The sequence below is a fragment of the Melopsittacus undulatus genome, unplaced genomic scaffold (assembly GCF_012275295.1).
Source record: "Melopsittacus undulatus isolate bMelUnd1 unplaced genomic scaffold, bMelUnd1.mat.Z mat_scaffold_987_arrow_ctg1, whole genome shotgun sequence".
Lineage (NCBI taxonomy): Eukaryota > Metazoa > Chordata > Aves > Psittaciformes > Psittaculidae > Melopsittacus > Melopsittacus undulatus.
Genome location: NW_022994751.1, coordinates 759 through 8,439, shown reverse-complemented (window position 1 = coordinate 8,439; position 7,681 = coordinate 759). Strand labels below are relative to the sequence as shown.

General features: G+C 43.4%; 1 pseudogene; it reads left to right on the top strand.

The window, feature by feature from the left end:
- Window positions 1-358: 358 nt before the first annotated feature.
- On the top strand, window positions 359-6,223 carry LOC117438967 (thymic stromal cotransporter homolog; annotated as a pseudogene).
- The last annotated feature ends 1,458 nt before the right edge of the window (window positions 6,224-7,681 follow it).

The window sequence follows — 7,681 nt, the reverse complement described above, 5'->3', positions numbered from 1 at the left end:
CCCCTGGGTCATCTGACCTCTGTTGAACTACACCAGAAGAGGAGCAGCAGTCAGTTCCTGAGCGCAGGGCGTTCTCCAGCTGTACAAAGCCTCTTGTCTGTGAGCGGGGATCAGAGCAGCGCAGGGATGTGCTGTGCGAGTGTGTGTAGCAAGTCGAGGTGCAGATATCGTGCCTGCCAGATCATCTCTTGCACAACTCTGATCCTGTGCAGCCCAGCTTTTGTTCTTCCCATTGCTGCTCCTCCCTAAGCATGCCTCCAGAAGCAGAGCCTCTGAAGAGCCGTTTCCTCCTGCACATCTCCCTAAAACAGCTCTTCCAAGAAGAGGAGGTCGCCAGCAGCATGGTGGGGGTGCCGTGATGAGGACGTGGATTGAGCCGTGGTCGCAGGGTTCCCAAGTGGGCCAGCGCCTTCTACGACACAGCGCTGCTGCTGGTGGTGAAGATACTACTACAACCAGACCAACGTCACTGCCCTTTCCTTCATGCGCTGGAAGATGCTCAGCAAAAGGCTGTCTCTAACTTTTATATCATCTACAAACCTTGTCCTGGGCCTGAGGCCCACTGGTGTCAGCGTATGGCTTGTCCAAGATGGGGGACAGGATACATCAGAAGATCCCCATCCTGCTTCCCTCTTCTTGGCTACTTGGTTTCCAAAACTCTCCTGCTCCTCCTGATCCTGCTGGCTGGCCAATAGAGGTGATGTACGGGGCTGCTGCCTTCAATGGGCTGATGGGCGGTTTCACCACGCTCTGGGCAGGTGTCATGGCTCTGGGATCCCTGGCTCCTCTGAGATCAAAAGGTCCCTTCGGCTCATCATTTATTGAAGCTGGGTAGGCCTCTCTGGCTTTCTAGGAAGCATGGCATCTGGCTACCTCTTTGTTGGCTTCAGTGACCGCTATCAACAGGGCAACTGTGCTGTGAGCTGTGAATGCAGCATCGCTTGTTATGCTTTCTTCCTCCTCTATAGCACTTTTGTCCTGACAGTCCCCAAGCCAGAAGCTTCATGCCCGCCAAAACCAAGAGTGCAGAGGAGATGGGCAGCCAGCAACCAGCCCACACAAAAGAGCAGCAACTCCACTCCAGTATCCCCCTCAAACTCATCCTCCACCATGCTGTTTATGGCAGCAATCCTCTATAACTTTGCTGTGGTTGGTGCGATGAATGTACTCCCACTCTTCTTGCTCAGGGAGCCTTTAAGTTGGAATGCTGTGCAAATTGGACATGGCAATGCTGCTGGGTATGTGATCTTCATCACCAGCTTCCTAGGTGATTGTGTTCTCCAAAATACCTGGAAGGATAACCATGATCATGATCGAGTGGTATCCTTCAGTGCTGCATCCTCATCATGGCACTTCGTTAGGTGGACATTCCTTTTCTACATTGTGAGTCAAACAACCACTAGACACAAGCAAGTGCATCCTGAGAAAAGGGTCATGGTGTTTCAGCATCGGAAGGAAGGGCATTTGGTCTGCTTCACTGTGAGTTTCAGAGCAGGGAGTAGGCAGATATCACAGGAGCAGCACCCAAGAGGGCTTCAGTATTAGTCCCCTGTTCCCCCTCTTTGTACTCTGACACCAAACACCCTACAATATCCAGAGGAGGCATACCACTCCTGCCAAGCTTAGTTTAAGGTTTGATTGATTTGTAATTTGTCACTTATCATAGCCCAGATCAGAGCAGGAGAACAATTGCTCACCCCACAGGGGAGTGGGAATTGTTGCTGACTATTGGTGCTAGTCAGACCACCCCACCGCATTATCATAGAATAGTTTAGGGTTGAAAAGGACATTAGATCACTAGTTCCAACCCCCCTGCCATGGGCAGGGACTTCCCACACTAAGATCGTATCACCCAAGCCACTTGCTTCTGTGAGATAAAGCTTATGGCTACAACAGAATAAAACTGGCAAAAGTTTCCTATTAAACAAACATCCTAAGATGTGTTTTATTTTGTTACATAAAGGCATTTATGCCTGATGGGAAACTTAATGGTGAAATAATTGGAGGCTACTCTAGCAACTAAATACTACAATAACGTAGCGTACAAATCTCAAAACTGTGTATAAACAATAGGGGACAGCATTCCACAACAAAAGAAAGGCAAGTTTGTATTTAGTAGGTAGCAGCTGCAGTGATGCAGAAAGCAAATCCAAGAACTGCATCCACTGTGGCAAAGAGAGGGATAATTCATATCTAAAAGTGTATTGAGTGCTCTATGGCTTGAGTTTTTCTTCTAGAAACAGAAAAAGGTCTAAGATAAATGCCTGAAGTGCTTTATCTGTCTGCCCCTACAGGGAATAAGAAATTGAAAATCAAAGTTATTCTAAAGGGAAAGATTGTATTTGTGTACTAAGGAAACAGTGAGCAAAATTTTCTAAGATATTTCGTTCATTTTCAGCAAATCAGGCTGGGGAAGAAATTATTACAAAAGAAAATTAAAAAATTTAAAATGTTTTGTTGGTTTTTTTTTAATATTTAAAGTCTATCATGAGCACAAACGCTGCTACACAGTGTGCAGAAATGCTTGTTCCCTCCATTGCAGAAACACCTGGTACACTAGACATGGACCAAGTCTTCACTGAGCGTGGTTTTCCTGACAGGAAGGTAATTCCAGCTCCCTTAGAAGTTCCAACACTAGAGGAAGCCTAAAATACTGCAAGCCAGAAGCACAAAATAGAAAACAGCTGTAGTGTGACAAGTGTTGTTCATGTCAAAGCCATGTAGCATGGGATTGCTCTCTCTGCTAGTTAAGACTCAAATCATTCAGTGTCTCTGTCTCAAAGGACAGTGCTACATTTCCATCTACACTGGGATTTCAGGCTTAGGACCGAGAGACTACAGCTGGTTTGGGCAAGGCACCTCTGCTGGTGGGAGCAATAGGTGGCTTACCAGAAATCGCTTGGATAGGAGTGAGGACTTACACTCCTACCAAAGATCTGTACTTTTTTCTAGTACTCAAGGAACAAGAAAAAGTGCAGCAAAGGCTCTGCCCAAGCCGTAGACCCAAAAAGCAGTGGTGATTGTGTTGGAGACAAGAAGCAGGTACTGATGATAACCCACATGGTCATTGCATTGCAGCACGGGCAGTGATGCTCTTTGCCCTCATCCCTTTAACCAACTATCAGATCCAGTTATCCAAGCATATTGAAGGATCATCTTATGGTAGTGCTTTGGTTGTCTTACCACTCAAAAACTTCAAATCCCTCCATCAGCTAGGTACAAAAAGGAGAGAGGTAGTTATTGTTGCAATCTGTGTTCTGCGTAATAAAACCAGAACAGTTGGTACCACAAATGGGAAGGGAGGAGCAGAGAAACTTGCAGGACAAGATTGTCACATCTGAACTTCTTGTCCTTAGTTACATCATTTACCCACACAATTTTCAGCACATGTTTTTCTAAAGATGAATTATCAGTGTACAGCTCAAAGGCAGGGAAAACACCAGAGGTACTGCTCAAAAACATAGTACCTCCAGGGAAAAACAAGAGAAGCAAGGCATTGCGTTGCAGCACTGTGATACTTACACCATTTATATTTTACTTCTTCCAGCTTTGGAAAAGGGTGGATTTCTTTCATCTTTTTTTTTTTCAGTTATGCTCTCTAAACACATTTTCAAGTGCTTCCTGGAAATCTAGTCCTGTCAGACTGTGATTTACCTAACGCAGGATAACTTTGCATAAAATCAGCCTTTATTGGTAAACGGAGCATAAAAAATGCATTAGAAAACAGTAAAAATATATGCATTTTACAACACTGTATTGAAGGCCTACCATTTTCACCCGAATGAGCTGGATTATACACAAACAGGACAGGATTAGCGTACATTCAAATAAGACCTCAACCTCTGCTGCTCATGTCTCCTCCAAACATTGTTCCCACAGCAATCCTTTTCCCTTGTACCATATGAACACTATACTGCTCTGTCAATAAGTTAATTCCTCACGTGCTCCATAGCAAACTCACCTACCCACACACAGGTAGCAGCTCCACCCCAAATTAGTCATAAGTTATTAGTCCTGACATTGTTTTTAAGCTCCACCTTGAGCCATGCAGGCTGCATTCATATTACAGCAGTAGATCGGCTCTGGAGCTGGGCCATGCAGGCAGAGCAGCCTCTGGTAGCAGGGCTGTCCCTTCAGTTGATGGCTGCTGCTGCTGTGCAGCTGCAAAAGGATGCCCAGGGCAGCAAGCCCACTGTCAGCACTGGGACCTTGCTCCCAGCTTGCACATCCCAGCAGGATGGGTTACTTCACCTTCCCCCTTTTTGCCACTACAGAAACAGAAGGGTGCATTTCAGCGCAAAAGCTGTTTTAAACTAGAATTCAACTTTTCTCTGTTCAAATCACACACACCTTCCCATTTTCAGGCAATACTGCAACCCAGTGGACCACTATTCTGACTGAAGCAGAAGCAGACTCTGACTGAAATTTCTCCCGTCTCTTCCGTCCTGAACATGCTAGCCCAAAAACTACTTTTCCACTTCTAGGGAAAGGAGCACTTACTGCCCAGCTTACTGCTGGTCTTCCAAGCAGTTACCTCTTACTTCACTGAATAAGCAGACAGTTTGCTGGTTGAATCTTTCATCTTTCAGCCTAAAAGAAGGAAAAAGGCACTAAATTCTGATCTCAAACAGAAGCAGAGACAAGCTCATGCCATCTGGTGCCTGTGAAGCACTGACCATATGGCTCTCCCACAACAGTGGTGATCCAGAATTCATCAAGATGTATGGTGGTATTTTTTCTCCCTGTAACAAGCCATGTTCTTGGTTTACAGGTAAAGTGTTTGTCCTGGCTGCAGTTATCTTTAGTCACACATGGGAGTAGTGATATCTACAGTCTACAACAAGATCTATCAAAAACCACACTGAACTGGTACAGCGGCCTTCTGTTTTCATCTTGTCTTTTCTAGTTGGCTGCCTGACTCTTCTCCCTTTAAGGTAGGAACAGGAAGGTGTTTGTCCAAAAGGACATGCTGTATTTTCTCAATGTTACTGATTCTGCATCTAAAGTATATAACACATGTAGGATTTTTTTTTTAAGTAAACTTAAAAGGAAAAAGAAAATTGGAAGAAATAAAAATTTGCAGAAATAAGTTGACAATACCAAAGAATTCAAAGATTGAAACTTGCAAGTGATCTAGCCAATGCTGTTAGTTCTCTTTGTTTAATGTAACATGAATTGCTGTAGGAAATATTTAGCAGAGTTTAAGAGCTGATAATCCCAGGGGACAAACCCTTCACATGAATGTAATGCTTGGTATTACAAAAATAGTATAAGTCAAATGAGGGAAATCCTCTACACAAAGTAAAACATTCTTTCAAAAATCCATTACAGTTTTCTTAGCACTGTGGTAGAAAAGAATAATCTGAGTTCTCCTCAGGTGTTTCTTTTCAAAGAGAAACCATTACATGGCAAAGGAAGCAGTCATTTCTCTGATACAGTGAAATTTGCCCAAACGTGCAGCTACAGAGAACTGATAGGTTGAACTTCAGGAATTAGGTAAAGTCTAAAGGCATGGTTAATACATGGTTTTATAAATATATACATATATATATGGTTAATGCATACTGACTTCAGTATTACCACTTAGGAAGAAAAAGCAATGTACAAGGAAAGGTCCTACACCATCACTTCTGTTTTGTTTGGCTTTCCTGGTCTTGTGAGCACATTTGGACACCTGGTGGCAGAGGACTTGGTGAAGTGGGGAATGCAACTTCACACTCATCAATTTCCCTGCCTCTGCTTTTCCTCCTCATTAACTTTCCAGACGCAAAAGTGACTCCTTCCTTACCACAACCCTGCTGATCTAACAGCAAGTCACTGCTAGTACTCAACTGCTTTTTTAATACAGGCTCCAAACAGAAGTTCACACCATTATCAGCACAAACACATTACTAGGACTTGAAGTCCAAACGATGACAAATGTTTGCCAATACCATTACTTGTTACACAAGGCTGGCAGATCCTTCAGAGAAATCACATGAGCACTCAGCCAGCTACAGACATCACAGTGAATTTTAAACTAAAGAATTGATGGGAAAAAAAATAATAAAAAAATCAAACAGTAGTTTCAGAAAGCAGTTTTCCAGCTCTCTTGTGATCTGCATTTTCATTGCTCTTTACAGCATCGTGTGGCCATCAAACAACGTTCAACCACTGGCTCCCTTCAGATTCTGACCAACTGACAGAGGCTGTACCAGCTAAAGCTTCTTTTGGTGTTAATCAATTCTTCTACTTACCAAAATGGAAGGACTTGCCAGCATTAGTCACCACAGTTATCATGATGGGAAGCAATCTCAATTGTGTGTTCCATTTCACAGCATGCCACGCAGCTCTCAGCCACTGAGCTCACCAGGACAAAGAAGTTTGCCTTGTTATTTTCTGCAGTACATCATCTACAGAGTACATGCACTGGCTATTGAACACCAGCAGTCTTCACAGCATTTCACTTTCTGTTAGGCTGGTTAGCAATTATGCAAGAGGTAGAAAATTGAAAATGGCATTTCTAGATACATCATTCAGTATGGAAGGGGAAAGCAGAGATCAATTTTTCATTAGTTCCTTCCCCATCTGTGTTGTTAGGAAACCTCAGGGCTCTGTGCCTTCAGCTGATGACGCAGGGGCCCACGTGCCACATGCACAGTTGTGCAGCAGGACACACTTGTTCTCCGGCTGCTGCAGAAGATGTGTCAGCCTGGCCAATCAATGTTACACAATTTACTACACACAGAAACACCACTGTAAAAAACATTAAATGTAAAAAGACACTTTAGTAATTCCCTACAATAAAACACTCTTGAAACACCCCTGCTTTCTGGGAATTGCCACACTGTTCTTGAGCAGTGCTTTTAACACATCTCATGCAAGGACCCTATGACTCAAAAGCTGATACCAGCATTTCAACTCACACCACCTGGGTGTACTACTCTTATAACAGGTTAAGAACAGCTAAGTGCGCACACTACTCCTATGGGCTTTACAGAGATGTAGAGACACTGGTACCAGATAATATTCAGTGTTAATTACCTGTGTTAGAAAAAGAAAATCTTTATACTGAGTTGAAATCCCTACCTATAGGAACCATCATACAATACAGCAATTTGTGTAAGCTGCTGGCAGCTAAATCAAAACATGATTCCAAGACTGGCATGCTCCAGAGGTATCAGGGCTTAAATGATGTGTCTACTTACATACCAATTGAATTACAAGATTAAGTGCCTTCCAAGCTCCTGGGACTAGTAAAGGCAAATTAAAAAAACCTTCAGTAACTGAAATAATCTGAAAGCGAATCAGGCAGTTCAGCCAGGGATGTGCAGCAAGCAGAAGTCAATTACTCATTATGCAACCCCTTCTTCGAGGAAGTCGCTGCCAATCCTGTCCCCCACCCCCCCCTAACACCACATTACAATCTTGCCTTAGCTCCAGCATCACTTTCAGTAATACCAGATGTAGCACAGGATCAGCAGTTAACTAGATTTTAAGGGAAGGGTACTTCTGCAGTAAAGATAGTGAGCTGCCCAGCAAAAGTAAGTACACACGTCACTGCCGTGGTGAAGGCTGCAAAAATGAAAATTTATTCTAGGTAAAGGAGTCATCTTTTAATACATTTACTGGTCCATTCATTAAGTTAATTGAGGTAAACAAAACAGAGGTTTTTAAAAATGACCACTTATAGAGAATTACA